Source organism: Octodon degus, unplaced genomic scaffold, assembly GCF_000260255.1.
Source record: "Octodon degus isolate 3935 unplaced genomic scaffold, OctDeg1.0 scaffold00334, whole genome shotgun sequence".
Lineage (NCBI taxonomy): Eukaryota > Metazoa > Chordata > Mammalia > Rodentia > Octodontidae > Octodon > Octodon degus.
Window position 1 is genome coordinate 497,108 of NW_004524910.1, and position 9,155 is coordinate 506,262.

Sequence of the window (9,155 nt, forward strand, 5' to 3'; positions counted from 1 at the left end):
CAATGTAGGTTGCATAATTTTCCCATGTTTAATTGTTCACTCTGCTTAGTGGCTCCTTTCTGTTGTTGTTCTTGAACTTGTGGTCATTTTTGTCTCTAGAATATCTGTGAGTACTGTTTGGTGTAAATGTGCTTTGTATACAGAATGCCATTTTCTTTCTTTCTTTTTGTATTTTTAGGGAAGGGTCTATAGGGTGTTCAGGGTCTCTCTACTAGATCGGACTCGTAGTGATCTGCCTGTTTACAGCCTCCCCAGAGCTGGGATTACAGTTGTGTGCCACCATGCCCAGTCTCCATTGTTATTTCAGTGTGCCCCGGGCCCGGGGCCAGCACAGCAGGTCCAGGGATGGGACCCTGGCCCCTGTGCCTACTTGCAGGTGCTTTAATCCACTGAGCTATTTGGCCGGCCTTGGTTTTATTTCTTGATCCACTCTCCGACCTGTTTCTTTTGATTTTGGTGAGCAGAGACCAATTGCATTGAGAATTATTACTGATAGATATTGGCTTATTAAGTATCATTAGTTACCATCTTACCTATTACATTCATTCTATTGGAGTTCTTGGCATTGCTAGCTTCCTTGTCAATTTCTTTGATATCTTTCAGAATTTTTAGAACATTGGTTTTGTGGTCATGAATTTCTTTAGTTGCCCTTTGTCATGGAAACATATTATTTTTCTGTCAATTTTGAAAGATTGTTTTACAGGGTATATTTGCCTGGGTTGGAACTTGTTTTCTTCTTAGGCTTGAAGCACTTCACTCCAAGCTCTCATAGCCTTTAAGGGTCTTCTCTAATTCCAGTGGCTTTTTCTTTAATAGTGATTCATTGCTTTTCTCTAACAGCTTTTAGCATTATGTTCTTGTATTGGGCTTTAGGGATTTTGACTATGTGTGTCATAGAGAAGTTGGGTTTTTTTTTTTTCTGATTGTGGCTATGTGGGTATTATGGTTTGTGTCTAGATGTCTACCCAAAGCCTCATGCAGTAATGGGGCACTTTCTGGAGTTTATGATTGACCATTGTAGGTGTGCAGGCTGTACTCGCCCTGGGGCAGGTAATTTATATTATACTGTAAGGAGGGAAGAGAGGCTAGCTAGCTGCCTGAGCTTCTGCCACTCCTTTTGCTCTCTTGCCCTTTGCTGCAGCCATGAATGGCTGCCCCCTACCATGTACCACTCTACCTTAGAACAAGCTGAGTAGGAACTGAAATCTCCACTAACTGTGAGCTAAATAAACCTTTCCTTTCCTCATTTTAGGTTTCCTGTATTTGTCCCATCAATGAGAGAAGAGTAACTGAGACAGTGGATTTTACATATGCCTCACTTAACTATGTTAAATTATTTCCCCTTCCTAGGAAAGTTTTCAGCTTTTCAGTAAACTTTTTATGCCATCTGTGCTATCTTTTTACTTTTCTATAATTTCAATTGATATTAGGTTAGTCTTGTTTATATCACCTAGCAGCAGTTTATATCATCTATTGCATCCATTTTTTGTTACCTTATTGTTTTTAAGGTGTCTTTCAATAATGATGACTTAAAAAAGCCATGTCTTCTAACAGTTTGTCCACATATCTGTCACTTCTGCTATTTTCAATAGAACATTTACTTTTTCATTGACTCTGGTTATTTTCTGTGCTGGACATATTTTATATTAATTTCTTTGGCACACCTAGCTTTTTATTAGTGTCTTATGTAGATTTGCTGGTCATTTTATCAGGATCATTATCCATCTATCTATATCTTCTGTGAAATCACCAATCACTTTATTGATCTGCTTTAACATCTTTTCTGTTATATTTTCAAATAATTTGGCTGTGTGGCTTTGATTTCCTATGCCAGAGCCCCCTGGATCAACTTTTAAGGAGGTGGGAGTTGGGAGGGATTTTATGTTTCTGTTTCTTATTTGTTTATTTTCTGTCCTGGGGCTTGTGGGTTGATTATAGAAGAAGACTTTGTTTTTATTTTTTCCAATAATATAAGCAACCACAGAAGGCCTTTATTTGTTCAAAATAAGTAGTGTTATTAATGTAGAACCAATAAAGCCCAACAACTTCTCCAAGTACTACTTTCAGAACTAATGTATTAAACTTAATTTTCATTAGAGTACAGTTTTTCAATTAGCAGGTAAAATAAGACACATTTATATGTTTGTATATGTTTAATGATGTAAGTTATCATAAAAATAACTTAAAATAATGTAAGTTATTGAGCTTCATCTTTTAGACAAGAATGCCAAGTTAGTCTCTCTTCATAAAAAGCGGTTACAATTTGACAATATTTCATATTTGCCTCTTTTTCCAGGGCTAAATCAGTCCTACCTGAATGTTTCCATTTCGTGAGAAACGAAATAATATATATGAAAAAGAAATAATAAATAATTATTTGGGATCAAGATCTCTAATGAAACCTCTAGGTTTGTCAGTAAAGTTTCATTTCTTCTTTGACTTGCTATCATCAGATTCATGGTCAGATAAAGGTATTCTTTTTTTTCACCATCTTTTTCTTTACCACCTTTTAGAGAATTAAAAATTCTTCAATTAGGGCTGGCAAGATACTCAGTGGACCATGCGCCTACTTTAGCAAATGCCGGGCCCAGGGTTCAATCCCTGGTCCCATTCTTGGAGCACGCTGAATGTTGACCAAGTTGGGCATGGTGGCGCATGCCCAGAATCCTAGCACTGGGATGGTTGAAAACAGGAGGATCACTACAAGTCCAGTCTGTGTAGTGAGACCCTGTACCAAATACATAAAATGAAAATTAAATGCTTCAATTAACTCTGGACAATCTAAATTTTCTTCAAGTCATCATGTATTGTCAGCATCTGTAAATTCCTTTCACTTCAGAAAATACTCTACCCATTTACATATAAAATCTCATGTTTATCCTTCTTTATGGATGAATAGTCCTTCATGATATTAAAAAAACACATCCATACTAATAAATGAAATAAGTCAGACCCATATGGGTAAACATTGTGATTTTCTCACTAGTATGAGAAGCTGAACAGGTAAATAATGTCCAAAATGTATAGTAGAGAGGCTTCTCACCACTGCAGGAACCTAGGTAAACCATGCTGAAAGAGAGAGACCCCTCCTATCACCTCTCACACAGACAATATGATGTTTACACATATGGGTATGATTTATTTAACTTATGAGTATGGTCTCTAGTTGCATCCATTTACCTATAAAAGTCTTAAGTTATTCCTTCTTTATTCTGAGTAGTACTCCATTGTATAAAAATACATCTTTTTATCCATTCCTGAGTTGATGGATATTTGGGTAGTTTCCAAGACTTAGCTATGACAAAGTGTGTTGCAATAAACATGAATGTACATATATCACTATAGTATGATGGCTTTAGTTCTTCCAGAAAGATAGCCAGAAGGGAAATAACTGAGTTAAATGGGACCTCTGATCCTAGTTTGTTTATTGTTTGTTTTTTAGGAATCTTCGTGCTGATTTACACAGTGATTGTACCAATTTGCACTCCCACCAACAGTGGAGAAGGGTTTCTTTTCCCCACAGTGTCTCCAGCATTTGTTATTGGTTGATTTCTTGATAATAGCCATTCTTTCTAGGAAGAGATGGAATCTCAGTGTTGTATTAATTTGCATCTCTCAAATGATCAATAATGTTGAACATTTTTCATGTACTTACTGTTTTAATTTCTTCATCTGAGAAGTACATATTCATCTTAGATGTCTACTTTTTGATTGTGTCTTTGAATTTAGGGGGAGCCTGATTCTTTTCAATTCTTTATATGTTCTACATATAAATCCTTTATCTTAGAGACAGAGTGGCTAAAACTTTTTCCCACTTTGTAGATTGTCTTTTCACTCTGCTGGTAATTTCTTTTGTTATGCAAAAGCTTTTAAATAAAATGAAATCCTAGCTATTGATTATTTGTAGTTCCCCTGAAATCTCTGCCTACTCTATGTCTTCAAGATTTCTGCCTACTTTCTCTTCTAGCGGGTTGTGTTTCTGTTTTAATACTTAGATATTTGATCTATTTTTATCTTAGTGCATAGTGATAGACACATGTCTCATTTTAGTCTTCAGCATGTAGAAAGCCATTTTTTCCAGCACTGTTTATTAAAGGGTGTTATACTATTAAAGCTAGAAATTATCAAGAATAGGAACATGAAACAAAGTAAATTTTGAAAAATTAAACAATGGAAGATGAGAAAGAGGTGAAAACAGTGAAATGATCCTAGTAAGGCGTAAAAGGCAAATTGTAAATTACATTAATTAGCTAAAAGTAAAAAGCAGTAAACAAAAAAAGGAAAAAAAAACAGTTGATAATCTAAAGGAGAAAAAAGAAGGGAAAAACTAAGAGAGGTAGAAACAAAAAAAACCCATAATAGTCAAAACTCCAACCCTCACAACCTCCCTCCACACTAGTGAAAAAGGAAAGCCATGGGTCCAAAATAACTTCCTCTTTATTTTTTTTAATGAGTGGTTTCCTTCCAGGACCTGTAGTCTTGTAATCTAGCATCTCATAGCCCTCTCTTCCATAACTTAATAGCCCATGGGTTGAGAGGTATCTCCTCTCTCTTCTCAGAGGCCTCTCCATCTATTCCAGTTTTGGTCATTGGTAAAAGGAAAAGTAATCAGCCCATGAGTTCTCTGTTGGATATAAGCACTGATGTTAGGGCAGGGGCTCAATCAAATTATTGGACTCAATGCTATCACTTTTATATCCAGCTATCTCTTAAAACCACATGCACCAGACCAATCAGCTATTGGATCCATTTTTCATGTACTATTGTTTCTGTTTCTAAGGTATTGTTCAGTAATCTGTCACAAATGCTAGCGCTTCTTCCAATAGAGCGTGGGACCTGCTGTTCTTCAAAGCCTAAACTTGAACTTCTCAGGGAATGCATGTCTAGTCCTCATCCACTCCCTGGCTGTCTCCCCTGGCTGTCTCTCTCCCAGTCGCTGTGGTTGAGTAACACTGAAAGTCCTGGAGTAAACCTATGGTATAATTGTTCTGTGGCTCAGTTCCCCAGAATCTTCCCAGTATTGCACCTGATTAAACTCTCTGGAAGTATTGGGGCACTGTGCTGGATTTCTCTACAATTTTATCCCATTGTCATAGTAAGTCTCTACACTTCTTGTCCTTTAAAATGATTTTCAGATTTTCTTGGGCTCCTGCTGCTGGCCCATCTGTCATTTCTCCTGGAAGATACTGACTCGTCAAGGTTTACCTTTTCTTCTGGGTGTTTGCCTCATCCACAACCAGGTCAGTTGGTTGGTCCTTGCCTCTGTAGCTCTGTGTTCATGGGAGGCAAAGTGCAGCGCTGGCAGGAGTTAGCAATTTGACATGGTATTTATTGGCTGGGAGGGAACACACCATGGGTGTGGCTGCTGTCATGCTCTCCAAGTAACTTACATTTTTTATCTTCTAAAGGAAGCCAGGGAAGTCAAGAAAGTCTTTCCTGAGGAAGCAATTCAATTGATATCTAAAAGTAGAGATGGAGTTAATAAGGCAGAGAACTTAAGGGAGAATGTAGCAGTCAGGAGGAAATACATTCAGAATTTGATAGCAAGTGTGCGGGCTGTAGCACACAGAATACCTTTGCGTACAGTGAGTGTTGGAGGTAATGGCTTTATATGTGACTAGAAGGATTGATATGAAATGAGTCAGAGTAAAGAGTTTTTTCTTATATTAGAGAAATGGTAAACCACTGAAATATTTTAAATGGAAAAAAGACATGACATTTTTGTCTGTCCTATTTCTGTGACAAAATACTTAATGGTGGGGAACTTACTTTATATAGAGGTTCATATAGCTGACAGTTTTCATGGCAGGAAATCCAAAATGAGATAACTCTATCTGCTTGGCCTCTAGGGAGGGCCCCGTGATTACCTCATAGCATGGCAGAAAAACAGAAAAGAAATCTGCCTCATGGAGAAAGAACCAAGTGCCAGATGTGGACTCCCTTCAGCAAGATGTTCTCTGGAGAATCAACTCTCTCTGTTAGAGCAGCATTAATCTTTTCAGAGATTGGTGCCCTCATGACTCAGTTAGCAGGCAGTGGTCCACCTCTTAAAATTCTACCATCTCAACACCACCATACTGGATACCAAGCTTTCATTCCATAAGTCATAATAACCTATCTCAGATACTCTTCTCCTGGTGCTGGGACAAATATCTGACACCCAAAATGAAGGAAGGAGAGGTTTATTTACTCAGCTCACAATTACTAGAGGTTTTAGTTCATACTCAGGGGGCACTAAGGTAGAGCAGCACATGGTAGAGAGCAACTTTTCATGGTGGAAAGGAAGAGCAGAGAGCAAAGGGAATGGCAGCAGTTCAGGCAGCTAGCTAGCCTCTCTCCCCTCCTTACATTGTAATGCAAATTACCCTCCCAGGGCCAAGGGGTAGCACTCACACCTGCAATCCCAGCATTGGATCAAGACTCAGTCACAAACTCCAGAAGCCAAGCCACCCCATGACTGCAAGAGGCTTTGGGGGACACCTATACACAAACCATACATAACCTTTATGAAATACAAAGATCAAAGGATGATGTAGCAAATTAAGAACAGGACTTTATTGAATAAATCCATAAGCAAGTACCTATTTCCAATCAGAACACACCCATGTCATGTCAAAACCATATTATATGACTAAAATGTTAAAATGTGTGTTTTAAAAGTAGCATGCTGTGACAAGCGCAAGGTCCCAAGTTTGATCCCTGGTACCAAAAAATAAGTAAAATAAAATAAAAGCATGCTGGCTGATATTTGAAAAACATATTAAAGAGAGCTAATATGGATTCAGAAAGACAATCTATAAGGCTATAGGAATATGAATATATTGGAGTAAGTAACTGATAACAGTGTCTGGACTTAGACCCAGGGTATCATGGTGAAAATAAAATTTAGAGAAACTTTTGCTAAAGAGCTTTAGATTTCTTTAGGAAGTAAAGTAGAGTACACATTTTGATGCATTAGATAGGGGCCTTTGAACAGTAAGGGAGAAATCTTTCTTAATTATGTACTTCCAGAATTGGGTTTAGGTCTTTTCATTGCACTGGCATGATAGGCTTTCTCAAATGAGGTAGAAATTGCCTGCTTATCCAATATATTATAAGCTTGATGTCTTGGTTATTACTACGTCGGTAGGATGTAGTACCATGCATAGTATATACTAGGTTGTAAATTCTTTTCAAGAAAAAAAAATTTAGAGGCTTTGTAGTGGAGTTCAAATGATGTTAATATATCTTCGGAAAAAGGAAAAACGGCTTTCAGTATGAAAGCAGTAAGACATCCTCAATGAGGTATCCTTGACATTTGGCTCTGTTGCAATTATTTGTAAGTTCAGAGTGGTGGCAAGCATGTTTCATGTTTCAGTAGTGCACATCTCCAATTAAAGCAAAGCAAAAGCAGTTCTACTTTGTGTTTTCCTTAAGAAAAAAAAAGTAGGGCATTTAGCACTATGTCCACGAATCAGCCCTTTTGCATTCTCAAGGGGACAGTGTAAGCATGTCTACACCAGACTGCAGGTAAATACTAAAAGAGTATTGGTGCATTTTAGGTATATATAATGATCATGCTCATCATAGGGCATTTGTACCTGTTTCATTTTTTCCATCCTCCTACTCTTCCTTTAATCCTTCTCCTTGTTTACCAAAGCTTTGTTTCCAGTTTTTCATGCTTTTCTCATTTTTTCTTCTTCCTTCTTTTCTTCCCATTTCCCCTATGCCTACTTCCCCTTCCCATTTGAACATTTTCTTCCTATTTCCCAATATCTATTATATATTTTGGTCCCCATTTACATTTTAAGTTTCTCACACGAGTGAAACAATGAGGTATTTACACATGCGTGTCTGATATATTTTACTTAAGAGCAAAATGGTCTCAGGGTGGATGGATCCATTTAACTAGAAATGTTTTGAGCTTATTCTGGCAAAGTAGTACTCCACTGTATAAAAAAATCCACATCTTTTATTATTATTATTTTATTTATTTATTTTTGTATTTTAGGGAAGGGTCTACAGGGTGTTCAGGGTCCCACTACTAGATCTGATCTGCGTGTTTACAGCCTCCCAAGAGCTGGGATTACAGGCACATGCCACTACGCCCAGTTTCCACGTCTTCTTTATACATTCATCAATTGATCATTATTTGAGCTGTTTCCAGGATTTAATGATTACAAACTGTGCTGCTATAAACATGGAAGTTCATATATAACTATGGGGTGATGTTTTTAATTCTTTTGGTGGAGAGATACTAAGAAGGGGAATTGCTGTGTTGAATGGGACCGCTAATCCTAGTGTTTAGGAGAATCACTACACTAATTTCTAGAGTGATTGCACAAATGTACACTCCCACCAACAGTGCAGAAATGTTCCTTTTTCACCTCAGTCATGCCAGCATTGGTTATGGGTTGATTTCTTGATGAGAGCCATATTTTTCTGGAGTGAGATTGAATCTCAATGTGATTTTAATTTGCATTTTTTTCTTTTCTTTTTTGTATTTTTAGGGAAGGGTCTACAGGGTGTTCAGGGTCTCACTGTTAGATAGGATTCATAGTGTTCTGCCTGTGTTACAGCCTCCCAAGAGCTGGGATTACAGGCATGTGCCACCAGGCCGTCTCAATTCCCGTCTCAGTGTATCCTGGGTGCGGGATTGGCAAGGCAGGCCAGGGGATCAAACCCCTGGCCCCTGCACCTGCTTGCAGGTGCTTTAATCTACTGAGCTATTTGGCTGCCCCTTTGCATTTCTTTAATGACCTACACTGTTAAACATTTTTTCACATATTTGCTATTTCTACTACTTCATCTGAGAAGTATCTCTTTTAGATGTCCATTTTTGGGTTGTGTCTTAATGATTTCCTGCGTTCTGTGTGTTAGTCACTTACTGAAGATTTTTGCACCTATATTCATTAAGGAGATTGGCCTGTAGTTTCTTTTTTGGTTGGGTTTGTTTCTGGTTTTTTGTGTCAGGGAAACACTTGCTTCTAGGAATGAATTTGAAAGTATTGCTTCCCTTTCGATTTCATTAGATGGTTTGAGAAGTAGTGGTATTAGGTATTTTCTAAATTTCTTTTAAAATTCACCAGTGAATCCATAGAGGCCTGAGCTTTTCTTTGTTGGTAGATTTTAAAATTATACCTTCAGTTTCATTGACTGGTAATGGAAATTTTTGT